This window comes from Pongo abelii, chromosome 19, assembly GCF_028885655.2.
Source record: "Pongo abelii isolate AG06213 chromosome 19, NHGRI_mPonAbe1-v2.0_pri, whole genome shotgun sequence".
Lineage (NCBI taxonomy): Eukaryota > Metazoa > Chordata > Mammalia > Primates > Hominidae > Pongo > Pongo abelii.
The window spans coordinates 54,857,614-54,882,860 of record NC_072004.2 but is presented as its reverse complement, the minus strand read 5'-3'; the positions used below and the strand labels follow the sequence as shown (position 1 = coordinate 54,882,860).

Here is a 25,247-nt window from a genome sequence, read left to right as displayed (position 1 = left end):
ACATTGCTGAGGGGGATAAATGATCTAGGAACACTGAGGTCTTATGTTTGTCAAATCATATGCAGACAATTATGAAGGCAAAGCTCTCTACTGGGCCCAGGGTATGAACTTTCCTTAAACTTCCACCAGACAAACCCAGGGCTAGGGGCCTGGTGTCTTCGACCTTCCTTATAGAAAAGCAGGACCATTTCATAACCTTCTCTAGTTTTACAATGGCTGCTCTTATTTGGTATCTTGTTTTTTGATCCTCTTTAAGCCTGCCTCATTCAATTTCTGATTTGTAAACTCTGGGGCAGGTGATATTTTAGTACCCTAAGAAATCATCTCAAAAGGGAGCTTTAAAAGCTTTAAATGTGATTGGGTCATCACATTCTTTTTTGTATCCCGTGGGTCTATCAGGTAGATAACAGAAAGTTTTTTCCCTTTTGACAGATAACCGATTAAGGTGTAGTAATTATAAAAATAATGGGCAGAGAGCAGCTACTTAAACATCCTTGGAAATAACTCCTGTGACCATGATTTCACAAATATTTCTAAATAATTCTGAGCTTCCTAAAACAACATGAGAAAAAGAATTTTCCCTTAGATCAGTTAAGGGAAAACTCTTCCATTCTGTAGCTTTTGTATTGACGTTCCTAAAACAAACTATTTCTTCAGCCAGAGACACAATTCTATGTTGGGACACTAGAGTCCATCTCTGCTGTTGAGATCTCTCTCCTTCAGATTTTAGCAATATAGTTTTGGGTGTGTTTCATGACCTTTTGTGCTAGCAAATAAGCCTTTGGAGGATTAAAATTAACTTTTCTCATCCTAGTTTAAGGAGTGCTCTGCTCTGGGAACATCAAAAAAAGGCACAGGCCTGAACTGAGCCAAATACCCACTCTAGCAGTGCTGGTATTATTTTCAAGTTTCTATTTTATTTTATGTATTTATTTTTGAGATGGAGTTTCACTCTTGTTGCCCAGGCTGGAGTGCAGTGGTGTGATCTCGGCTCACTGAAGCCTCTGCCTCCTGGGTTCCAGTGATTCTCCTGCCTCAGCCTCCTTAGTAGCTGGGATTACAGGCACCCGCCACCATTCCCGGCTAATTTTTTGTATTTTTAGTAGAGATGGGGTTTCACCATGTTGGCCAGGCTGGTCTCAAACTCCTGACCTCAGGTGATCTACCTGCCTCGGCCTCCCAAAGTTCTGGGATTACAGGCGTGAGCCACCAAGCCCAGCCAAGTTTCTTATTTTAAAAACAAATTTTTTCAGGAATAGTAGAATACATAGGAAAAGAATATATATTCATCTAAAACAATGTCTTATCTTTAAGAGCAAAGAAGAAGGAAGTTTTATAAGTATTTGTCAGTGTACTACTTCTTTAAGATACTCTAAGTGGTTTGAAGTGTAAAAGGTGAATATATTGCTTCAAACTTCTTGACCTATAGGTCTAAAATAGTCACTCATCTTGTCCTATGTGTCCTAGTACAGACTAAATAGAATATTCAAAGAAGTCCTGGTATCATTTGTGTTAGGGGCCTTAAAAATCAGGCTATCAGGGTTGGTCATCTGCCACAAAGCTGGCTAAATTCCCACCATGATACACTTCTGAAATAACCATTCAGGACTGAGGTCACTGCTACTTCCTCCCTGCTGAGGAAGCACAAACCAGACAAATTCTCACCAGATGGACTTTGCACTCTAATCTTGTATTTTACCCCTCCTCCCAAGCCCCAAGGCTCTCTGGGAATTCATGCCAGGCTGGGACTTAGACCTTCAACTCCCAGTATCTTTACGAGTTGTTTTCTTTGAAAGACCTGAGAAATGGGTTGCAATAATCATAGGAATGGTCCTTTAGATTTTCTTTTTGGAATTTTTTAAAGTTGTATCAGCCACAACTCACAAATATATTCCTTTACCCAGGACAGAAAACATAGAGACAAATTATGTTAAACCATCCAATCCAACTCAGAAAAAAAATCAGGCCTTTATGTGCTCCAGTCTTCAGAAGGACTCAAATAGGGTACCACCTACAAAAGAGATAGGATCAGAAGAAGTTCCCTTGGTGGTTTTGATGGGGAAACGATTCAGGAAGTGCTCAGAAAAGCAGAAAGCTCTCCAAAAGAAGCTAATTCAAAAGAGATTTCCAAGTCAACATCCAAACCAAAGAGATGTGGAAAAATTCAGAAAAGCATCCTAACAAAACATCCCAACAAAGTACCCCAACTCCTTTTTGTAAACCCACAACTGGTAGGAGCAAAGTTCCAATGTGACAGCCTTTTAATGCCGCAAGTTGTAACCACAAGTGCGGCTGCTCTTCTAACATTATTTTCTTTGGGAAAATTACATGGGTGGGTAGGGAAGCAAACCCAAGAGGACTGCAGTTTACAAGGCCTGAGGCCTGGTTGGTGAGATCCAAGGAACCTAGAGGCGGGGGCCTGATGGTAGATAGGAGAAATCTAAGCTGATTGCACAAAAGGGCTAAGATCTCCAGTCACTCATCAGGTAGAGTATGCTGCTCTCTACTTGCAAAACTGCTTAATAAAATTTTACTGCCAAGGCAAAAGAAGAAACATCTGCTGTAGTCAAGAGCAGCTGTGGTCAGCAATAAGGGACTTGGCACATGGTCAATGCTGCTCTTGCTGGTAGGTGGTATTGTGGTCACCAGTAATTACTTTGGAGAATTTCATGGAGTCAAGGATAACTAAATGGACAAAGAACATTTTATTTTACTTTCTATCTTTAGCCCAAGAGCAGAAATCGTGACATGTTGTACAGAATTCAGAAGCCCCATGAATCCATAGTTTTTGTGGCAGAACTTTTTACCTCAAAGACTAGAAATACTTAAACATAAGTATTTTAAACAATATATGTTTGATAAGTGACCTCTCCACTCATTATTTCTGATTGAACAGTTCCTGAAGATTATATTAGTTTTCAAGTGTTTTCCTTCTGAAAGATGTATTATAGAATACTATAAGGAAAATGTGAAAATTATATTTAGCAAATCAATAAATGGTTCAGGTTTTTAAAAACCTCATCTTTCAAATTTGCATGCTATCGTCAAAGTTAAATAACTTTACATTGAGTAGGAATTGGAGTGTAAATAAAAGTCTGATGTATTCATTTGTGATAATTTCTCATGGAATGATGAATGTCAGAAAGTAGCAGTGAAATTAATATACACTGTACTTAAAAAATTAAACACTTGGGAAATAACCTTTTGAGCCACTGGAAATGATAAAGTCTAAGACATTTCAATCAAGTTAATTTCGGTACTAAAGCAATGCATTTTTCCCACCAGAAACTGTATGAAAAAACAAATTAAACAAAATGGGTCTCCGAATGACGGGATAACATCAGGCTCATGGAAAACGTCATGATTGCTTGTCAATTAGGTTATTACACACACACACACACACACACACACACACACTCTCAAAGGCAAAACTACCCATATTCATTTTAAATCATGTCAAGGCTGAATGGTTGATACTGTATTAAAACGAAAGCATGACTTGCATTTTAATAAAGAAAAGGAAATTCTCTTGACAACCAACAGAGCTAACCTGTAGCAACTGGTCTAATTCCAGTACACAGGCTCCAATGATGCCGTGTCAGGTGCCATCCCTAGCCTACACCTAACACCAAGGCTCCTACGTTGACTTCTGGTTGGTTGTGGAAGTAAAAGGAGAGACCTAGGGGACTGGGGGAAACAACATAAATCTTTCTTTTTTTTTTTTTTTCCTGAGACAGTCTTGCTCTGTTACCCAGGCTGGTGTGCAGTGGTGCCATCTCCAGTCTTAGCAACCTCTGCTTCTGTGGTCCTCTCGCCTCAGCCTCCTCAATAGCTGGGACTACAGGCACATGTCACCATGACTGGCTAATTTTTGTATCTTTTGTAGAGATGGGGTTTCGTCACGTTGCCCAGGTTGGTCTTGAACTCCTGGACTCAAGCCATCTGCCTGCCTCGGCCTCCCAAAGTGCTGGGATTACAAGCGTGAGCCACTGTACCTGGCCGTAGCAACCTATTTAAAAGCTATTCCTGACTTGACCATCTCCAGAAAGCCATCTTAGATCAGTTATGAGGTCGTGATAGTTGTAAGACTCTCCCAGGATAGAAGAGAATTCCTGTCAGTGTGTGAGGTAGGCCAAATCTGGGTGTTAGAAGGCAGAATTCTAAAGTCTCAGCCCTCTCAATCACTGTGGAACCCTGGGTGGATCACCTGAGCTCTCACAGCTTCAGTTTTATTCACGTTAGAGGAGGTGACCTTCCAGCTTCAGCCTCACGCTGAGTGTACCAATAATGGACCCCTGGATTCTGAAGAGCTGCCCATCAGCTCCACAGCCTTCCTGACTTTGCACTAGGCAGTAGGTACCTCCACTCAACAATCTCTTTTTTTTTCTTTCAATGAGACAGAACTTCATTAACATGAAAAAGAAGTACTAAATGTAGGTGTTCCCTTAGGAACTGCTTTTTCTGAGAGCCCAATATCTCATCTTGTTATGTTAAAGCCTACCATCTGAAACCACTTGAATGTTAGGCAGGGAGGTACTTCTACAACTTTGATTTGAACATATACAATTTTTCTACCAAAGAGAAAAACTAATTGACACCAAATTTTTCTACCAAAGAGAAAACTAACTGAATTGTTTGGAAACAACTTTTCACTTTTTAAAATGAACAGTTTTATACAGATCAATAATATTTGCTTAAATACTTCCTAAAATTAAGCTGAGTGTGCTAGTACATGCCTGTAGTACCAGCTTCTCGGGGGGCTGAGGTGAGAGGATCACTTGAGCTCAGGAGTTGAATCCAGCCTTGGCAACATAACAAGACCTTGTCTCTAAAAAATAAATAAAAATAAATACTTACTGATATCGTTCGGCTGTGTCTCCACCCAAATCTCATCTTGACTTGTAGTTCCCATAATCCCCATGTGTCCTGGGAGGGACCAGGTGGAAATAATTGAATCATGGAGGCGGTTTCCCCATCCTGTTTTTGTTTTAGTGAGTTGGTTCTCACGAGATCTGATGGTTTTCTAAGGGGCTTCCCCCTTCACTGGGCACTCATTCTTCTCTCTGCAACCATGTGAAGAAGGACCTGTTTGCTTCCCCTTCCGCCACGATTGTAAGTTTCCTGAGGCCTCCCCAGCCATGTAGAACAGTGAGTCCATTAAACCTCTTTCCTTTATAAATTACCCAGTCTCGGCTATGTCCTTATAGCAGCGTGAGAATGGACTGATACACTTACTAAAATTAAAGTCTATTACACCACATTTAGAAAGATGAATAATGAAATCACAAAATACTATGCAATTGCAGTTAAATCTTTAAAAAATTGCTCCTTCCCTATATATCCAATTTTTTTTTTTTTTTGAGATGGAGTCTCGCTCTGTCACTCAGGCTGGGGTGCAGTGGCGCGATCTCGGCTCACTGCAAGCTCTGCCTCCTGGGTTCACGCCATTCTCCTGCCTCAGTCTCCCGAGTAACTGGGACTACAGGCGCCCACCACCATGCCCAGCTAATTTTTTGTATTTTTAGTAGAGAGGAAGTTTCACCGTGTTAGCCAGGATGGTCTCGATCTCCTGACCTCGTGATCCGCTCGCTTTGGCCTCCCAAAGTGCTGGGATTACAGGCGTGAGCCACCGCGCCCGGCCTATATATCCAATTTTTAAAAATATAGACTGAATAAAGTATGTGAGATTTGGGTAATTTTAACAGTAAATTAAAATAATACTCTGAATTTTACCTACTGTTATTCTTTTGTAACACATATTTTTGTCGACTTCTAGTCACCCTGTTTCCAAACTGTCTTTGTGCATGATATTCACAATATAGTGCTAAGTAAAAAAGCAAAGGAAAACACATTAATTACTGGACAGGTAAGACTCATTACTTAATGGTAAATAAGCTCAGTGTGATTTCATTTTACAAAAAAGAGCGTATATATGTGTGTATACAAATGCATAGAAGAATCTTAATAAATACCATAATGTTAATAGTTGTTAACTCTAGGTAAGGAAATTACAAGTGATTTTAGTTTTCTTCTTTCTTCTTCTGTTTTTTCCTAAGCTTTTTAAATCATAAATATGTATTACTTGAGTTAAAAAAAAGAGGTTTAAAAATGCTTTAATTTGATATATTATTCTTTTAAAACTTAAAGTAATTAGCATGTTAAAACTCATCCCTTTGGGAGGCTGAGACAGGGAGAATCACTTGAGGCCAGGAGTTCAGGACCAGCTGGGGCAACATAGCAAGACTCTATCTCTTAAAAAATAAAAAATAAAAAAACTTAAAAAATTAGCAGGTTGTGGTAGTGCACACTGATATTCCTAGCTACTTGGGAGGCCCAGGTGGGAGGACTGCTTGAGCCTAGGAGTTTGAGGCTGCAGAGGCCTATGGTCATACCAGCGCACTCCAGCCTGGTTGACAGAGCAGATTCCTTCTCTTTAGGAAAGAACCAAAACACTCATCCCTCAACTACATAAAATAGTTAGAAGTTACTATTTTCCCTGAAGTCTCTAGTACTCACTTCCTCCATGATGGATGTTTCTGGCAGGGAACTGTGCTACATGAAGGAATGTAAGTGAATGAAAGTCCTGAAAATCAGGATAATGGTGATTACCCTAGATTCAATCAAACTGTACTCAATTCTAAGTCTTCTTATACTGTCTTTATATTTTCTTGAGACACACTTATGACATTCCTCAAAAAATTAAAAATAAAACTACCATATGACCCAGCAGTCCCACTGCTGGGTATATATCAAAAGGAACTGAAATCTGGATCTCGAAGAGGTATCTCCACTTCACTGTATGGAATGTTCACTGTAGCATTATGCACAATAGTCAAGATGTGGAAGCAAACTAAATGTCCATGTATGAATGAATGGATAAAGAAAATATAGTATATAGACACAATGGAATATTACTCAGCTTTAAATAAGAAAGAGATTCTGCCAGAGCAGCAGGAAACTTTTGGAGGTGATGGATAGGTATATATGTATCTCCAAACTCATCACAGTGTAGACATTAAATGTGTATAGCAGTAGGGCGCAGTGGCTCATGCCTGTAATCCCAGCACTTTGGGAGGCTGTGGCGGGCGGATCACGAGGTCAGGAGATGGAGGCCATCTTGGCCAACATGGTGAAACCCCATTTCTACTAAAAATACAAAAATTAGATGGGTGTGGTGGTGCGTGCCTGTAGTCCCAGCTACTTGGGAGGCTGAGGCAGGAGAACTGCTTGAACCCAAGAGGCAGAGGTTGCAGTGAGCCAAGATGGCACCATTGCACTCCAACCTGGTGACATGGTGACAGTGCAAGACTCCGTCTCAAAAAAAAAAAAAAAAAAAGTGTATAGCTTTTTGTATGTCAATCATAGCTCAATAAAGTTTTTTTTTTTTTTTTTTTTTAAAGAATTCTGTTTGGAAGAAATTGGTGTTAATTCATGAAGGCAGTGAAGGAGGCAATAATCTTTAGAGAACTGTGATAAGCTGTGATCACTATTACTTCAATTCAACATTGGCTCAGAAAAAGAATAAACTTATCTAAGCAAAAACAAGGCTGACTGGTAGAAGATAGGCTCTGGACATATATTTTCCCATAGCTTCTTAAATTCCAGACTCTTTGCATCTTATGAGATTTTAACCATAGGTTCTGCCATAGCTTTTTGCAAATTTGCATTCAGTGATGTCCTTCTAAATGGAAGAAGGGTCTAGGCATCACAGGCGGGTCTTGTCACGTCTAAAGGATCTCATATGAAGGGAGGAGGGCTACACTTTATGCCTAGCAACATTAACCAAACATGTATTTGGTCTAAGATAGACTTCCAAGTTACTCAAACATCGCTATAAATATGTGTTTTAAGGTACTGTGAGATTTGTCAAAGGGCTAACCAGCACACATCTCAAGGTCTCCTTTAGGTCAGACCCTGATATTTATACTCTCTTCCTGATGTTTGGTTTTTTTTTTTTTTTTTTTGAGACAGAGTTTCACATTTGTTGCCCAGGATGGAGTGCAATGGTGCGATCCTGGCTCACTGCAACCTCCGCCTTCCAGGTTCAAGCAATTCTCTTGCCTCAGCCTCCTAAGTAGCTGGGATTACTGGCACGTGCCACCACGCCCAGTGAATTTTGTATTTTTAGTAGAGACGGGGTTTCTCCATGTTGGTCAGGCTGGTTTCGAATTCCCAACCTCAGGTGATCCGCCCGCCTCGGCCTCCCAAAGTGCTGGAATTACAGGTGTGAGCCACCACACCCGGCCAATATTTGGATTCTTTACCTTGGATAACAAGAGCCATTTCTGGTCCCAGATATACTTAACACTGAGAAATGATTCCTCTTTAGTAAACAACAAACAAACACGAAAAAACCTGAATATTATACTATTATGAAAGCTCTCAGATTTCTCAGAAACATTTAACATTTATTCAACAAAATTTTATTTTACATGTTAAATGCTGTTAGTAGAGAAAAAATAGGTAAGTACATTTTTTAGACTGGTTTTACCTCCAAACTATTATTATTCTTATTATTTTTTGAGATGGAGTCTCCCTCTGTCGCCCAGGCTGGAGTGCATTGGCACGATCTCGGCTCACTGCAAGCTCTGGCTCCTGGGTTCACGCCATTTTCCTGCCTCAGCCTCCCAAGTAGGTGGGACTACAGGCATCCACCACCACACCTGGCTAATTTTTTTTGTAATTTTTTTTTTTTAGTAGAGATGGGGTTTCACTGTGTTAGCGAGCATGGTCTTGATCTCCTGACCTCATGATCCGCCTGCCTCGGCCTCCCAAAGTGCTGGGATTACAGGCGGGAGCCACTGCGCAGGCTCAAACTATTATTTTATTAAGCTTATTTACTTTGACTTCTCTTTCATCATTAGCATAAACAGTTGGCTAAGGTGTGTGTGTTTTAAGTCACAAGATGAAACAAGCAGAGAACAACAGAGCCAAAGGGAGACGTGGGTACTTGGTGGTAAACAGGCTCACTCACTAGCTTCACCACTTGCTAAGCTAAATACCAACCTACAAATTTGTAGTAATAACAGAGACCTCACTGACTTTTGCAATCACATTCAAATAGTCAAGCCTCTAATATTAAATCCACATATTCAGTGTGCCCACTATATGAGGGTCCCGCAAAGAAAGCCTAACTGTATTGTAATTGCTATTCAGAGTCTTTTGAAGGGTAAGTGATGGAGAGTGAGAACTGAGGGGGCGGAAGCTCTAGAAGGTTTCTCATGGCAAAAATCCTGTCATGCCCAAACAAGAGAAAGCTCCCTAGTAAGAGTGGCATATTGAAATCTAATCAAAAGCCTAAACTATTTTTGTCTTTGATTTCATCAAATCATTCTAAGAATAACAGCCCTTGGTACCTTTTAAAAATGCTTCTTTTCGGGAAGAAAGTTTTAGTTAAGATATACTTCTGTGTGTCTGAGATCAATTTAAAAGAAATGGACCCTTTAGTTATAGGGCTCAATGATATAGGTAAATGAATCTGTTCTAGTGAATAACATAAAATCTGTTTTAAACTTTTTAGTGTATGTGTGCTAAGGCTGATAAGTCTCAGATAAATGTCAGCTACACTTGTTCATTTTTATTATTTATTTATTGAGATGGAGTCTCTGTTGTCTAGGCTGGAGTGCAGTGGCACAATCTCAGCTCACTGCAACCTCTGCTTCCTGAGTTCAAGTGATTCTCCTGCCTCAGCCTCCAGAGTAGCTGGGATTACAGGCTATTTTTTTTTTGTATTATTAGTAGAGATGGGGTTTCACCATGTTGGCCGGGCTGGTCTCGAACTCCTGGCCTCAAGTGATCCACCCGCCTTAACCTCCCAAAGTGCTGGGGTTACAGGCGTGACCCACTGTGCTTGGCCCCACTTGTTCCTTTTTAATATCATGGTATAGTGAAAAGAATATGGACTTTGGAATCAGAGAAACCTGAGTTCAAAGCCTGTCCCTACCACTTATCTTCTCTTAGGCTGTTTTTGAATCTGTGAAATAAAAATACTATTCTACCCGCCAGGATGGTTGTAAGGAGAAGAAATTATGCCTGTAGAGTGCCTAGAGGAGTGCCTATGATAAGAGCAGGCATTCAATAAATGGTAGCTCCTCCTGCTGCTGCTGCTGCTGCTGTTGAGACAGCATGGTTACAGATCCCAAACATCTACAAGATGCTTTTCTCTTCACCAAAACACCTGTCACCAGGAGAATGTAAATGCCCACACAGAAAACCCCAATGAAAATATTTTTATCACACATATATTTAACATTCAAGTGCAGAACTTTTAGGGCTGAGAACTTCCAATACAACAGTTATGGCTTCACATACCTGAGTGTTCTTTTAAAAAAATATATTCACATTTAAAAGGTCAAGTTGTAAAGCCATTTGATTAAAATAGTAATAAAAAAGTAAACATTAACTCACAATTTCTCCTTTGGTCTTTACTATTCCAACTGGTATCACCTCCGGAATAAGTTGCACCTTAAGACATTTTAGGATTATCTTGATTAAAATCTTTAAGTTCTTAATTTTAAGTAGGAAAAAACTAATCTCTGAAAGCCAACTTTAATACTTTTAGCATGATCTAGATCTTAACAGTTGCATGTTATCCTCTGCTACTCCTAAAACATTAACACATTGAAACATGATCACTCAGAGTAAATGAAGTTCTCTTTTTATATTAATCTTGGAGCCACTGATAAAATGCAAATGATTAACGTCAGAAAGAAAGAATTACTCATCACTAGACCAAATTTCCAAAACCTTCATAAGTTACAGAAAGCGTTCACAAAGGTTTCAGAACTATCTGCTAGAGGCTTTGCAAATTGAATTAAAAACAAAACAAAAAACCCCAAAACAAAAAGCTGAAAATCTGTAGAGCTAATCATTATTTCAAACTCAGGCTTTCCTCTTGGATATATAACTATCTTTGATGGTACTGCTATAAAAACTAAGATCTCCTCTTCAAATCTGATATGCAGAGAATCTGTTCTAACCCAAACTAAATAAAGATGTTGGTGCCAATCAACTCCTACTATCTATACTACGGTAACCTGCTATTTTATTCCTTTTTGCTTTTGCATTTCAAAAATGAGCTCACTAAATCAGTACCTGATTGTCTCCTGAGAACTGTGAACGCCAACCCACCTGGCACACCTAGGAAAAACTGGCTCAAAGGTATGCTATATTGCTTCTATTGCTAAAAATATACACGAACAAATTAAAAAAATCTTAGGTACCCAAGCATTTGGACTTCTGTTTGCTTGTCTGGACTATCTGCAATATCCATTTCGACTTTTGCTATTTCTAGCCATGAAGCCATCACAGGAGGTTAGCCTCAGGGCCCTGAGAGGAAATCTGGCTTCCACCTCTGGGACACACGTTTCAGTGCTTATGTCTGACTGACCCTGCCAATCACCCCTCCCAGAAGCCACAAGCCTGGCTTACAATAACAGAGTATATCAAAGAGGACAGGAAAGAAAACAAGACAGTGGCAGGGTCAGCAGAGGATAAGAATACGGTGAAGACACCTCGTGGAAACTGGGAAATGGAGAGCCGTACACCCATGGTAGCAAATGTGTCGCTCAGAAAAAGCAAGGCCATAAAGACATAAGACCTGCCAAAGCCAGCTCTGCATTACCATAAATCACTGTCAGAAATAGCTATGAGGGCAGATTATCTCGTTATGATGGAATTGGTCAAGCAGAAATACTCTTGTGCCTAGGTGCGGTGGCTCACAACTGTAATCCCAGCACTTTGGGAGGCTGAGGCGGGTGGATCACGAGGTCAGGAGTTCGAGACCAGCCTGGCCAATGTGGTGAAACCCCATCTCTACTAAAAATACAAAAATTAGCCAGGTGTGGTGACAGGCGACTGTAATCCCAGCTACTCAGGAGGCTGAGGCAGGAGAATCGCTTGAAACTGGAAGGCGGAGGTTGCAGTGAGCCAAGATCACGCCACTGCACTCCAGTCTGAGCAACAAGAGCGAAACTCCGTCTCAAAAAAAAACGAAAAACTGCCAGGTGTGGTGGCGTGTGTCTGTAATCCCAGCTACTCAGGAGGCTGAGGTAGGAGAATCGCTTGAACCCAGGAGGTGGAGTTTGCAGTGAGCCAAGATTGTGCCACTGTTCCAGCCTGGGCGACAAAAGTGAAACTGTGTCTCACAAAACAAAAACAAAAACAAAACTCTTGTTCATACAAAGTTATAACCCATATATTTAAACCAACTCAGGGTGGTGATCATAACTGTATCTTCTCCAATATAAAAATCATCCCTGTAAAGCAATTCTCTTTACCATAATCATCCAATTCAGGAATATGGGTGATCCATTAGAGTCAAGCTTCCTGCCTCCATATAAAAATATGGCTAATCTATTTTGCATTATGATCATAAAGTCAGCCAATTTAAAAGGAATAGAGAGTAATACAAAAAGCAGTTAAGAGCTGGGGGTCTGTGGTCAGTCTAGATTTCAATCGTGACTCTGCTGCTTATGGGCTGAGCAGTCTTGGGAAAGTTACTTCGTTTCTCTGAGTCTCTATTTTCTTCCAGAATTATTTTGAGTATTCAGTGTCCCATGTACTGTGTCCAGGGTTGGTTCCTGCCAGTGGGTTCAGGGTCTTGCTGACTTCAAGAATGAAGCTGCGGACCTTCGAGGTGAGTGTTACAGCTCTTAAAGGTAGCAAGGACCCAAAGAGTGAGCAGCCACAAGATTTCTTGTGAAGAGTGAAAGAACACAGCTTCCACAGCCTGGTAGGGGGCCTGAGTGGGTTGCTGCTGCTGGCCGGGGTGGCCAGCTTTTATTCCCTTATTTGTCCCCGCCCATGTTCCACTTCTGTCCTATCAGAATGCCCTTTTTTCAATCCTCCTTGCGATCGGCTACTTTTAGGATCCTGATTGGTGCATTTTACAGAGCGCTGATTGGTGCATTTTACAGAGCACTGACTGGGGCATTTTACAGAGTGCTGATTGGTGTGTTTTACAGAGCGCTGATTGGTGCATTTTACAATCTTCTTGCTAGCTACAGAGTGCTGATTGGTATATGTTACAATCCCCTTGCTAGCTACAGAGCGCTGATGGGTGCGTTTTACAATTCTAGCTACAGAGTGCTGATTGGTGTGTTTTACAATCCTCTTGTAAGACAGAAAAGTTCTCCAAGTCCCCACTCTACCCAGGAAGTCCAGCTGGCTCCACCTCTCAGTATGGTAACCTTTCAATACATGTTAACTTATTATTATTTGACAGCTATGTAAAAAAGATAACTTTTTAATGGCTTCCTCTTGCTTTACCAAAGGAAGTCCACTCTCAGGCCTGGCATCCTAAGTCCACTATGCAGAGGCTATTCTACTTTTTCAGTCTTCTCTTTTATTACCTTCCTTCACATCCAGGATCCAACTTTCCTGCCTCCAATTTTTCCTTTGTGCTGTTCCTGCTGCATAAAATCACTTTGAGAGCCACATTTAAAGATTCAATCCTACTTTCCCACAAAGTCAGCTCAAATCATACCTTCTCCAAAAAGCCTTTTTTTTTTTTACCTTCTCCATCATCCCTCCACTTACTCACAACATTTTGAAACCTATTTACAATTGACTACTTTATACCATCTTTTTATAGCCATTTGTATATAAGTAGAGTACTAACACAGGGCTTTGTCCATAGCAACACTTAATAAATGTTGTTAAAGTGGCCGGGTGCGGTGGCTCACGCCTGTAATCCCAGCACTTTGGGAGGCGGAGGCAGGTGGATCACGAGGTCAGGAGATCAAGACCATCCTGACTAACACAGTGAAACCCCGTCTCTACTAAAAATACAAAAAAATTAGCCAGGCATGGTGGCGGGTGCCTGTAGTCCCAGCTATTCAGGAGGCTAAGGCAGAAGAATCGGTTGAACCTGGGAGGCGGAGGTTGCAGTGAGCTGAGATCACACCGCTGCACTCCAGCCTGGGCGACAGAGCGAGACTCCATCTCAAAAAAAAAAATGTTGTGAAAGTAATGAATAAATAAAAATTATTATCTCCAACATAAGATCTAAGAAGAAGAGCAACTTGCCCCTGTCCTCCCACTTTCCTACAGAACACCACGAAAATGCCACTGCCTCATGAACTCTGACAGGAGTGGGGACAGATGTTGCCAGGATTCTGAGGTATGATAGCTGGCACTTTTCTGTTTGCACCCAAGGAGTTAAACTGAGTCCTGGGGAGATAAAAATCTCTGGTTTTATTGTGCAGTAAGGCTGCCTGACAAACGAAGATCCAGCTGCAATTGTAACATTCCAAGCTCACAAGGCACCAAGTTTTACTAACTATAATTTAACTGGTCCGACTGCTGCAGTCCAAATTCTTGTTTGGATAATCAGCCTTTGTTTGAATATGTTCAAAAACAGCACAGGCTAGCATTCGCCTCTGGGTATGTCATGTGAGCTGATTACCCTGTGGCTCCCAGTAGCAGAAACTCCTAGACAAGAGGAGGATTATTTTCCTGGTATTACTGTTAAGCTAACATATAATCAGTCCTTTTCCCCCAGTCTCCACATCTCTTTTGCAGCCTCCCTAACCTTTTTTTTCCCTTGTCTTTCTTTCTCCTTCTTCTACTTTTTTTTTTTTTTTTTTTTTAACAATTCAAAAGTCTTCTTTCCAAGTTCAAACAAAGTTTAAAGGTGAAAAGGTCAAAAGCTTCATGGCTGGAGCTGTTTAGAAAGAGGTAGCACTAACGGGGGTCTCCAGCTCAGCATCTACTAAAGGCTCAGGAATCTCATATTTCACTGTACTTCTGTACTACATAGTCACCTTGACACAATCTGTTTGGAATGAAATTAAACCCTTGTTAATAAATTTGAACATAAGAGAATAATAACTCTACCTGCTAAACAAGCACATTCATACATAAGCAACTCGAGTGGCTCAATCATTTGTCAAATATCTCAATTCTCAAAACTGTATGTTTTCATTGAAGGTTACTTGTTTGAGATCTTCCCAGGCTGCCTGTCTGCAAGTCTTAGGCTATAACTAGCCAAGAAGGATTCTGGAAACTGCACTTATCCGGTCCTTCAGCCTTCACCTGGCCACTCTTTTCAAAGAGACCAAATGAGTTGACACATTTAAAGTGCTTAGGACAGGCGGGGGGCGGGGGGCAGACAGCCAGGTGTGGTGGTTCACGCCTATAATCCCAGCACTTTGGAAGACCGAAGTGGGCGGATCATCTTAGGTCAGGAGTTTGAGACCAGCCTGGCCAATGTGGTGAAACCCTGTCTCTACTAAAATACAAAAATTAGCCAGGAGTGGTGGCGTGCGCCTATAGTCCCAGCTACTTGGGAGGCTGAAGCAGGAGAATTGAACCCGGGAGGTGGAAGTTGCAGTGAGCCGAAATCATGCCACTGCACTGCTCCCTGGGTGACAGAGTGAGACTCTGTCTCAATAAATAAATAAATAAATAAATAAATAAATAAATAAAGTGCTTAGGACAAAGCCTAGCGCTTTGCGAGAAAATGCGAAGTTGAGAGAAAATGCGAAGCAGCACTATGATTTTTTATTTTTTTGGAGAAAGCCTGAGCTAGAGAGTATAGTTCTAACAGTCAGTGGGAAGACTGCTGGCTGGGAAAGGCCCTGGCGCAGGACAGGCAGGAATGACTAGCCATAGGTCCGTGGGTTGGTGAAATGCTGCACAGTGGGAAATGAAGTGAGCTCTAAGCTGGTCTGAAACTGTAGGTGTTAATCTGCTTCTAGCAGCTCCTGAATTGCTAGAGGGAAGCCCACTAAAGGAGAAGGAAACTCCTCTCCCTGGGAGGGAGGTCTGTTGATTTTGCAATTAACAACAGCAAAGAAACACATTCTGAAACTTTTCCTAGAAGGCTCAGAATTTAATCCTATACAACAGTTTAGTATTGAATCTGCAAGGTCTTGGCTGAGATGACAGGTGGAAAACAGAGTACTTCAGACCTGGCTCCAGTCAGAGAGAGGGACAGGAGTAATCAGGAGTAATCACTCTAGGCCAAAATTGCAACCTGCTCAGCAATGGTGTAGGAATGTAGGATTTGAGGAAGGAGAGGAAGGAAGAGAGAGCTGTATCCCACTACTCAGTGGGAAGCTTAGAAAGTGAGCACTAATGGTTGCAGGTTTATCATTTACTTCCCCATTCTGCATTCTTGCTCCATGCATTCTGGGACAGAGGAAGAGGGTTTCTATTGTGAATTTCTGTAACTTCTAATAGTGCTATGTTTAGACCAGTACTAATCTTTAATATCAATGAATGACACCCTCTACTAGCTTAAATCATTCTGCAATTTAAAACCACTTTTTTTTGTTCTATGATGTGGGTACTAAGTGAAAAAAAAAAAAACCCAAACCTGATATTAGTAATACTCAATTCACATTAATTAGAATAATGGATGGAATGCCACAGCTGGAAGAGCTCTTAAAGAAAGCTCAACTAGACAGGAAAGAGCCTCAGGGGCCAGAACTGAAGCCAGAGAGAGATTCTCCCTGTGCCCTCCATTAACCAAAGCATCTCTTCTTGTATCTGTTTTACAGATTGGGGTCCTGCATAAAATTTTATTAGAAAAAGAGTTCTGTGATTAGGAAGATGAATTGAGAAAGGAGGTTTGACGAAGAGCTAGCCTAATCCATGCTTTCATTTTTAAGTAAAAGAAACATGAGACAGGAAGACTGTGACTTATCCAAGGTCCCTCAGTGAATCAGAGACAGGGTTAAGGCAAAAATACCTCTCCAGTCTTCGAGTTCGGTATATGCTTCATCTCCAAATCAAGTCTACTGGCTCCACCTTTCAGGGAAGCCCTTCATTTACTGTGTTTTGATCATAAGACTGCAACTTAAAAAGAAGCATTTCTTAGAAATATTTAGCACAATAACTCAACAATCATTTTTAGATCTGGACGATGAACCAATACAAGCTTAGTTGATTGGCATCTTTAGTTGTAGAATCACTTCTGCAAAAGCCATTAGCCACAGAGTGTTCTGGGCAGCTCAGATTTTACTACAAACCTGTAAAAGCCTGGGGTCCAAACTCTTCCCTGGGGCTCAGAGGTGTGAAGCTTCCTAAATGAAACTTGGGCATTCAGAACCTTCCCAATCAGCTCTAATCTTTATCACCTCCTTTCCATTATCCCTCAAAGAGTGTTGCTAGATAATATGGAGAGGGGTTTTTAAAAAAAGAAGTATTTTTAGCCCCTTTTTAAGTGGTAACAAAGTTTATCACCCTCCTACTCAAATTAGTCACACAGGTTAGTCCCAAGAGAGAGCAGTCTAGCTACAGATCACTGCAAAGGAATGACTTCATGGAGGCCCAAAACAAACACTTTGGCACATGGTTCCATCTGGAAATATAGTCAAATAGAAGCAAATTCCATGAAATTCCCAACTGATGCCGGCAACATAATTTTGCATCTTACAATACTAGCTCAAGGCTAATGCAGTGGCCTGCTAAACAGATAAGCAACTCTAAAAAGAAAATAGTTAACATAAAGAAAATAATTAAAATAGACAAAGTTGTTTTAATGCTGATAATAATTATTTCTAATACACAGTCAGAAGCGTTGAAGAGGCCAATGAAGAGCAATGAGAAGAGAGATCAGTCGAGACTACAGTAGGATTTGAAAAGAATTTTCTACCATTGTGATTTTTTTTCCTCTTAAGAAAGAGAACACCGGTCCTGGATCCTCAGGATGAAACCCAGAGATGGGTTTTTGAAGATTTTCTTTACTCAAAAGAGGGTTCTCAAGGCAGGACTAGAACATGGACCATGAAGAAGGTTATATTCCAAGGGTCTGCCAAACTGCCATGAATACACAAATATTCCTACCTGGGACTCTGTTTCTCTGTATACAAAAGAAAAACAGCCTCCCACCCTGCCAGATAATGATTTTGAGGAAAATTACTCCCCACCCCACACCTTTTTTTTGGCCAAAATAAAACATTACAATCAGTATTTTACATTACAGTCTGTCATTACATACAATACACATGTCTATCCAGAATTAATTGCTTCTAAATTATCACAAAGCACACTACACAAATTAACATATAACCACTGACTTTGTGGAATGCTTTTAAACTCTCCTCATTTCTTTTTCTCTTTCTCTCTCTTTTTTTTTTTTTCGGAGTCTTTCTCTGTCACCCAGGCTGGAGTGCAGTGGTGTGATCTCGGCTCACTGCAAGCTCCGCCTCCCGGGTTCACGCCATTCTCCTGCCTCAGTCTCCTGAGTAGCTGGGATTACAGATGCCCACCACCACGCCCAGCTAATTTTTGTATTTTTAGTACAGATGGGGTTTCACCGTATTGGCCAGGCTGGTGTTGAACTCCTGACCTTGTGATCCACCCCCCCTTCGGCCTCCCAAAGTGTTGGGATTACAGGCGTGAGCCACTGCGTCAGGCCTCTTTTCTTTCTTTCTTTCTCTTTTTTTTTTTTTTTTTTTTTTGAGACAGGGTCTCTCCCAGGCTTGAGTGCAGTGGTGCAATCATGGCTCACTGTAGCTTCGATGTCCCAGGCTCAAATGATCCTCCCACCTCAGCCCCCTGAGTAGCCGCGACTACAGGTGTGTGTCACCACACCTGGCTAATGTTAAAATTATTTTATAGAGACGGGGTCTTGCTATGTTGCCCAGGCTGATCTCAAACTCCTAGGCTCAAGCTATCTTCCTGCCTTACCCTCCTAAAGTGCTTACAGATGTGATTACAGGTATGAGCCACTATCTCCAGCCTTCTCATTTCTTTTGAAGGTAGGATTCCTTAATGCCCAGCATGGTTTCTGCATTATGGATTCGGAACTTAAGAAAGGCATGGGTTAAAAACAGCTTTGTACTTCATGGTATGACTTTGAACAAATATCTGAAACTTCTAAAACCTGTTTCTTATCTGCAAAATGGAGATAAAGCAATAAAAAGACATTATCAAGAGAGTAAACAGGCAACCTAAAGAATGAGAGAAAATATTCTCAAACTATGCATCTGACAATAATCTAATATCCAGAATCTATAATCAGAAACTTAACAAGCAAAAAATTAAAAAAAAAACACTAAAAAATGGGCAAAGGACATGAATAGACACTTCTCAAAACAAGACATACAAGCAACCAACAAACACATGAAAAAATGCTCATCATCACTCTCATCTGAGAAATGCAAATCAAAAACCACAATCAGATATAATCTCACACCAGTCAGAATGGCTATTATTAAAAAGTCAGGTCAGGTACAGCAGCTCACACCTATAATCCCAGCACTTTGGGAGGCCGAGGTCGGAGGAGGATTGCTTGAGTCCAGGAGTTTGAGACTAGCCTGGGGAACATAGTGAGACCTTATCTGTTAGGAAAAAAAAAGGCGAAAACTAGATGCTGGCAAGGCTGCAGAGAAAAGGGAATGCTTATACACTGTTGTTATAAACTAGTTCAGCCGTTGTGGAAGGCAGTTTGGAGAGTTCTCAAAGAACTTAAAACAGAGCTACCATTTGACCCAGCAATCCCATTATGGGTATATATATCCAAAGGAAAATAGATCATTATACCAAAAAGATACCTGCACTCCTATGTTCACTGCCACACTATTCACAAGAGCAAAGACATGGAATCAACCTTGGTGCCCATCTACAAGCAGATTGGATAGAGCAAATGTGGTACACATACACCATGGAATAAAAGAATGAAGTCATGTCCTTTGTAGTAACATGGATGGAGCTGGAGGCCATTATCTTAAGCAAATTAGTGCAGGGACAGAAAACCAAATACCACATGTTCTCACTTTTAAGTGGGAGTGAAACTTTGAGCACCCATGGGCATAAACATGGGAACAATAGATACTGTGAACTACTAGAGCGGGAGGGAGAGACAGGGCATGGGTTGAAAAACTACCTGTTGGGTGCTATGCTCACTACCTGAGTGCAAGATGCCCATGTAATAAACCTGCACATGTGCCCCCGTATCTAAAAGTTGAGAAAAAAAATTGTAACCTCTATCAATGTTATGTTATTGTAGTGTTTCTGGGGGGTATGTAATGGTGGACCAGGAAGAGCTGTTTTGCTTAAAATTTTATGAAAAAAGTAATTTGGCAGACAAATAGCTTACATATTAAAACAAAGTATACATATATGCACATATCAACACTATACGTGTGTGTGTGTGTGTGTACACACACACTTTTTTTTGAGACGGAGTCTCACTCTGTCACCCAGGCTGGAGTGCAGTGGCATGATCTCAGCTCACTGCAACCTCGGCCTCCTGGGTTCAACCAATTCTCCTGGCTCAGCCTCCTGAGTAGCTGGGACTATAGGCACACGCCATCACGCCCGGCTAATTTTTGTATTTTCGGTAGAGACCAGGTTTTGCTATATTGGCCAGGCTGGTCTTGAACTCCTGACCTCAGGTGAACCGCCCACCTTGGCCTCCCAAAGTGCTGGGATTACAGGCGTGAGCCATCGCGCCCGGCCAACACTATCTTATAATTCGAAGATAAAAGCCTAGCTTCAGGAGAATTTTCAGCTGGTAGCAGGCAAGGTTGTGGCTCCATATCTAGAGACTGGGTAAGAGGGATGCATAGAGCATCTCTCCTCTACTATTAGAGCTATGTAAATGGAGAAGCACAAGAATGTGGCTCATGAACGTGAACTGAGGCTGCCTGGAAGGAAAACTATTGTATTTAGACAAAGAAAATTGGTCTGTGCTATAGTGTGAGCATCCCCTTCAAAACTAATGTTGAGATTTAATTGCCATTGTGTATCAGCCTGTCCTTCAACTGAAGCTTTGAAGCCGGACATTGACTCCTCCTCTCTAGCTATGAAAGTCCTAGATGGCATCTTCTTCCAATAGAAGGCTGTTTCGTCTACATCGAATATCTGTTGTTTAGCATAGCCACCTTCATCAATGATCTTGGCTAGATCTTCTAGATAACTTGCTGGAGCTTCTCCATCAGCACTTGCTGCTTCATCTTGCCCTTTTATATTATGCAAATAGCTTCTTTCCTTAAACCTCATGAACCAAACTCTGTTAGCTTCAAACTTTTCTTCTGCAGCTTCCTCACCTCTCTCAGCTTCATAGAATTGAACAGAGGTAAGGCCTTGCTCTGGATTAGGCTTTGGCTTAAAGGAATGTGGTGGGTGGCCAGGTGCGGTGGCTCACATCAGTAATCCCAGCACTTTGGGAGGCCGAGGCAGGAGGACTGCTTGAGGCCAACAGTTTGAGAAATGTTGTGGTTGGTTTTATCTTCCATCCAGACAACTAAAACTTTCTCCATCTCAGCAAGCAGCAAGGCTGTTTTACTTTCTTCTGTGCTCACTGGAGTGGCACTTTTAATTCCCTTCAAGAACTTTTCCTTTACATTAACAACTCAGCTAACTGCTGCAAGAGGACTAGCTTTCAGCCTGTCTCAGCTTTTGACATGCTTTTCTCACTAAGCTTAATCATTTCTAGCTTTTGATTTAAAGTGAGAGACGAACCTCTTTCTTACACTTGAACACTCAGAGGTCATTGTAGGGGTATTAATTGGCCCAATTTCAATATTATTTTATTGGCTCATGGAATCGGGAGGCCTGAGAAAAGGCAGAGAGATGGAGGAACAACTGGTCAGTGGAGCAGTCAGAACGCAAAACATTTATTAAGTTTGCTGTTTTACATGGGCATGGTTTGAGGGTGCCCCAAAACGATTACAATAGTAATGTCAAAGATCACTGATCACAGATAAAATAATAATGCAAAAGTTTGAAATCTGGTGACAATTACCATAGTGTGACACAGAGACGCGAAGTGAGCACATGCTGTTAGAAAAATGGTGTCTACACACTTAACACAGTTGCCACAAATCTTCAATTTGTAAAAAATGCAATATCTGTGAAGCACAATAAAGCAAAATGCAGTAAAATGAGGTGTGCCTATACTTTAGTGCTTTTAAATCCTTTTAAAATACACCATACCCATGTGTCCTTCCCACCTTAAAAAAATACACTATAGATTATGGTTTCCTGTTAAGGCAACTTTTCTGGTAATAGATTTCGATGTGTCTACAGTCTCCTTCATAATTTCTCAGCTGGGGCTTAGAAGAATCTCAAAGCAAAATAATGAAGAATTTTCCCATCTTTGAAACTGTTCAAGACTTCAATTAAGAGCCAGGTACCGGTCCTTCAAATAAGGAGTCCTACTTGCTGAAAAATGAGGAAGGTCCTACTGCTGGTTTCTACTGGGCCTTGAGGGTGAAGCACAGTATGCAGGAATGTGTGTAAAGGAAGTGGCCTTCTTAGGAAAACCAGATGCAAAACCTTCTATGCTGGAAATTGGAAAGGACAGTCTCCAGGTTGAAAGGGATTCTATGGCTACACCTGTGGCTAAGCCTTTGCACTTTATTTCCCTGAGGGTTCACTCCCAAGTAACAGGAAAAGTGCTGCCAACCCCACTGCGTCACCTATTCTTCCCTTTAGAGAGGCTCAGATATTTGCAAAATTCCCTTTCAATGTTTGACCTTAGTACAAATTTTACATAAAATCAAGCAGAGAGCAAAAGAAAATCATTATAGAAAATATAAATAACACAAAAAGTTATGTTTCTCAAGTATAGGTTTCTGATTCTAAAAATCGCCTTCAGAGTAGCAAGAACTTTCCCGAGTGTGCTCTAACCTGATGGGCTGGTGTAAATTAACAGGACCTATCCCCAATTTCTTCTTCCTTGGCTTCCCACACCTGTCTCTCGGCCATGTGGCCTTAGGGCACAGAAGGTGTCCCCAGCACACAGGCCTGGTTCTACTGTCTATCTGGTCATTTCACTTCATTCATGGGCAAACACAAATTCCTCCCAAAAGCTAAAGAAAGCCCTTTTCTGTTTCAAACTTCCTACAGTCCCTAGAGTTCCTCTGTTCTTAATTATAATTTCTGGTCTTAGGGACATGTTTAGGTTATAACAGCATTAGTGATTAACATCCACCCACAGAGGCCAAATGAATTACCTTAATCTGGGATCCAGGGATGGATTTCAGAGGGGTCCTGAAACCCCTGAAAGCACATGCGACATTGTATATGTATGAGTATCTGCATTTTTTCAGAAGAGGACTCATAAATTGCACTAGCTTCTCAGAGCAGTCTGTGGCCCCTCTAGGACAGTCTGTGGGAACTCATTCAGGTAATTCCTCCATTCCTAGACAAGAAAAGGCTTTAGCCAAAATCAGTTCATTCTGGCTAACCAGGTAAATTAGCTTAACTATGGAGTAACCATAACCTATGGGAAAGGGGCATTGCACCCAGTTAACCACCTCATACACCCCAACCTGGAACTCCTCTCCCGGTCTCCATTCTCTCCTCCCTCGAGGGTCCCATCAGGAAGGCCCACCAAAGCATATTTTATTTATCTGGATTTCTGGTCCTCAGGACTAGAAGCAACAAATTAAAAAGGAAAGGGATATTACAGGATATAGGCAGGCAAACTGACAGCAGTCAGAACAAATGTGATTCTCTCTGAAGCTCAGTTCCCTAATATGTAAATGTGATACAGTAACAGCAATCTCATATGGCTGCTGTGAGGATCAAATGAGATATCCCATGTAAAGCTATGGGTATCTGGCACATATTAGGTAGTCAATTAAAGGTTTCTAAGAGATAAGGTTCTCAGCTTTGATGGCAAAAAAGGAAAAAATACAGAAAATACATATGACTACTGGAGCTATTTTGCATCTGAACAAAAAAGATCACACTGAAAAAATTCTAACCCTTAAAATCTAAGATCTAGTAAATACTGGATGCTCATAACAGTGAGTCGTTCAACACAATTCAAATAAGAGCTGCATGCCTATTATGGGCTAGGCCCTGTCCTACAGCAAAGTGTATTCAATATATTTTAAGAAGCAAGCATAAAATCCACTTAACAAAGATCTCCATACAAAAGTTTGAAATGTCTTAATTCTTTCTTCAACTATACAAAAAAGAAAAACTGTTAATATAATTTAAATGTTTCAAATACTGCCAATCTTTTTAGACCAGCTGGGCTTACCTGAAAATTAGGTATCACAAAACAATTATTTCCTGAATTGTTTATAGAGAATTTGGACATAACAAGAATGTGAAAATGCATTTGATAGACACTATTATGGTCAGTAGATATTTTAGGAATTTTTTAATTTTTAGAGATAGGGTGTTGCTATATTGCCCAGGCTGGACTCAAACTCCTGGGCTCAAATGATCCTCCCACCTTAGCCCCCCAAGCAGCTGGGACTCTAGACAGGCACCATTACAGCTTGCTCATGCTGTATTTTTGAACACAGAACAGTATCAAATTGGAATTAGCAGATGATAGGGGAAAAGCGCACAATTTACAAAAGTATAATCATGTACTGTATTCTGTAGCTGAAAACAGTATTGTTTCCATAGCATATGTAAAGAAAATAGGTCTTCTGAATAATCACCAATAATGAAGCCTTCCCTACCTTGGTTGTATCCTTTCAAAACAGGAATAAATATCTCCTTTACCACTGTACTACATCACTAAGATTTTAGGTAGAAAAAGGAGCTGGGAGAGTAAACTGATTACACGTGCATCAAATACAAGACACCTAAGTATTTCTGGATTGTAGGGATAATATGCCCTGGGCTTACTACTGCTTCTTGATCCAAAGAGATTTAAGGATCTGGTTTCAATTAGATGCTTTAAGCAGTAAAGCAACATCCACAGAGACACACTTATAGAAGAACTTAAAACTGAGATAATTAAGATGTTGAGGAAACTGAATTCCATTCCTTTTCCTTCTTCTTTGTCCCTCACTTGCTATGCATTTGAAAGAAGAAAAAGGCCTTATGATTTTGTGAATTAACCAACTGCAGCAAAATTAAATAAACTAATCTAGAGAGATCTTGACAAACTGGGCACTGATACTGTCAATCTTTGGAGGGGAAGTGTACAAGTTCATGACCTTTGACATAATATCCACTGGCTAAAACCAACACAAGTGTAAAAGGTAAACTTCAGAAGCAATTGGAATTAGATCAGTGCTGGGAATTCAAAGGGCCGCGTCTAATGTGAAGACGGGTAATTATTATATTTACCACATAATCTGTGTCCTTCCAAGGCTGTCAGGAATACAAAGGCAGGCATGGTCAGGAAAGAATAAAGGAGAGATGAGTCTTATTTCTCTTCACAAAAAAAAAAAAAAAGAAAGAAAAAAAAAAGGCAGAGCGATACTTGTATGTCCAAAAGGACGGACTTGCTAGCAGTGATTGCTTTCATTCCATGTAACTGCTGACAAGTCTCCTGTGGCCAACTGAGACCAAAATGTATTTGGATTAACTTCTTG

The 25,247-nt window shown here is 40.8% G+C and overlaps 1 protein-coding gene and 1 long non-coding RNA gene across 11 annotated transcripts in view; both read right to left on the bottom strand.

Annotated features, from left to right (window-relative positions):
* Positions 1-25,247, bottom strand: part of BCAS3 (BCAS3 microtubule associated cell migration factor) — a 703,083-nt gene that overhangs the window by 141,195 nt on the left and 536,641 nt on the right. The window lies entirely within an intron of this gene.
* On the bottom strand, positions 5,648-25,086 carry LOC134760565 (uncharacterized). Its single transcript, XR_010138296.1, has 3 exons — positions 16,697-25,086; positions 10,408-10,464; positions 5,648-5,824 (listed from the first exon to the last, which is right to left on the bottom strand). It is a non-coding gene; the product is annotated as an uncharacterized LOC134760565 (long non-coding RNA).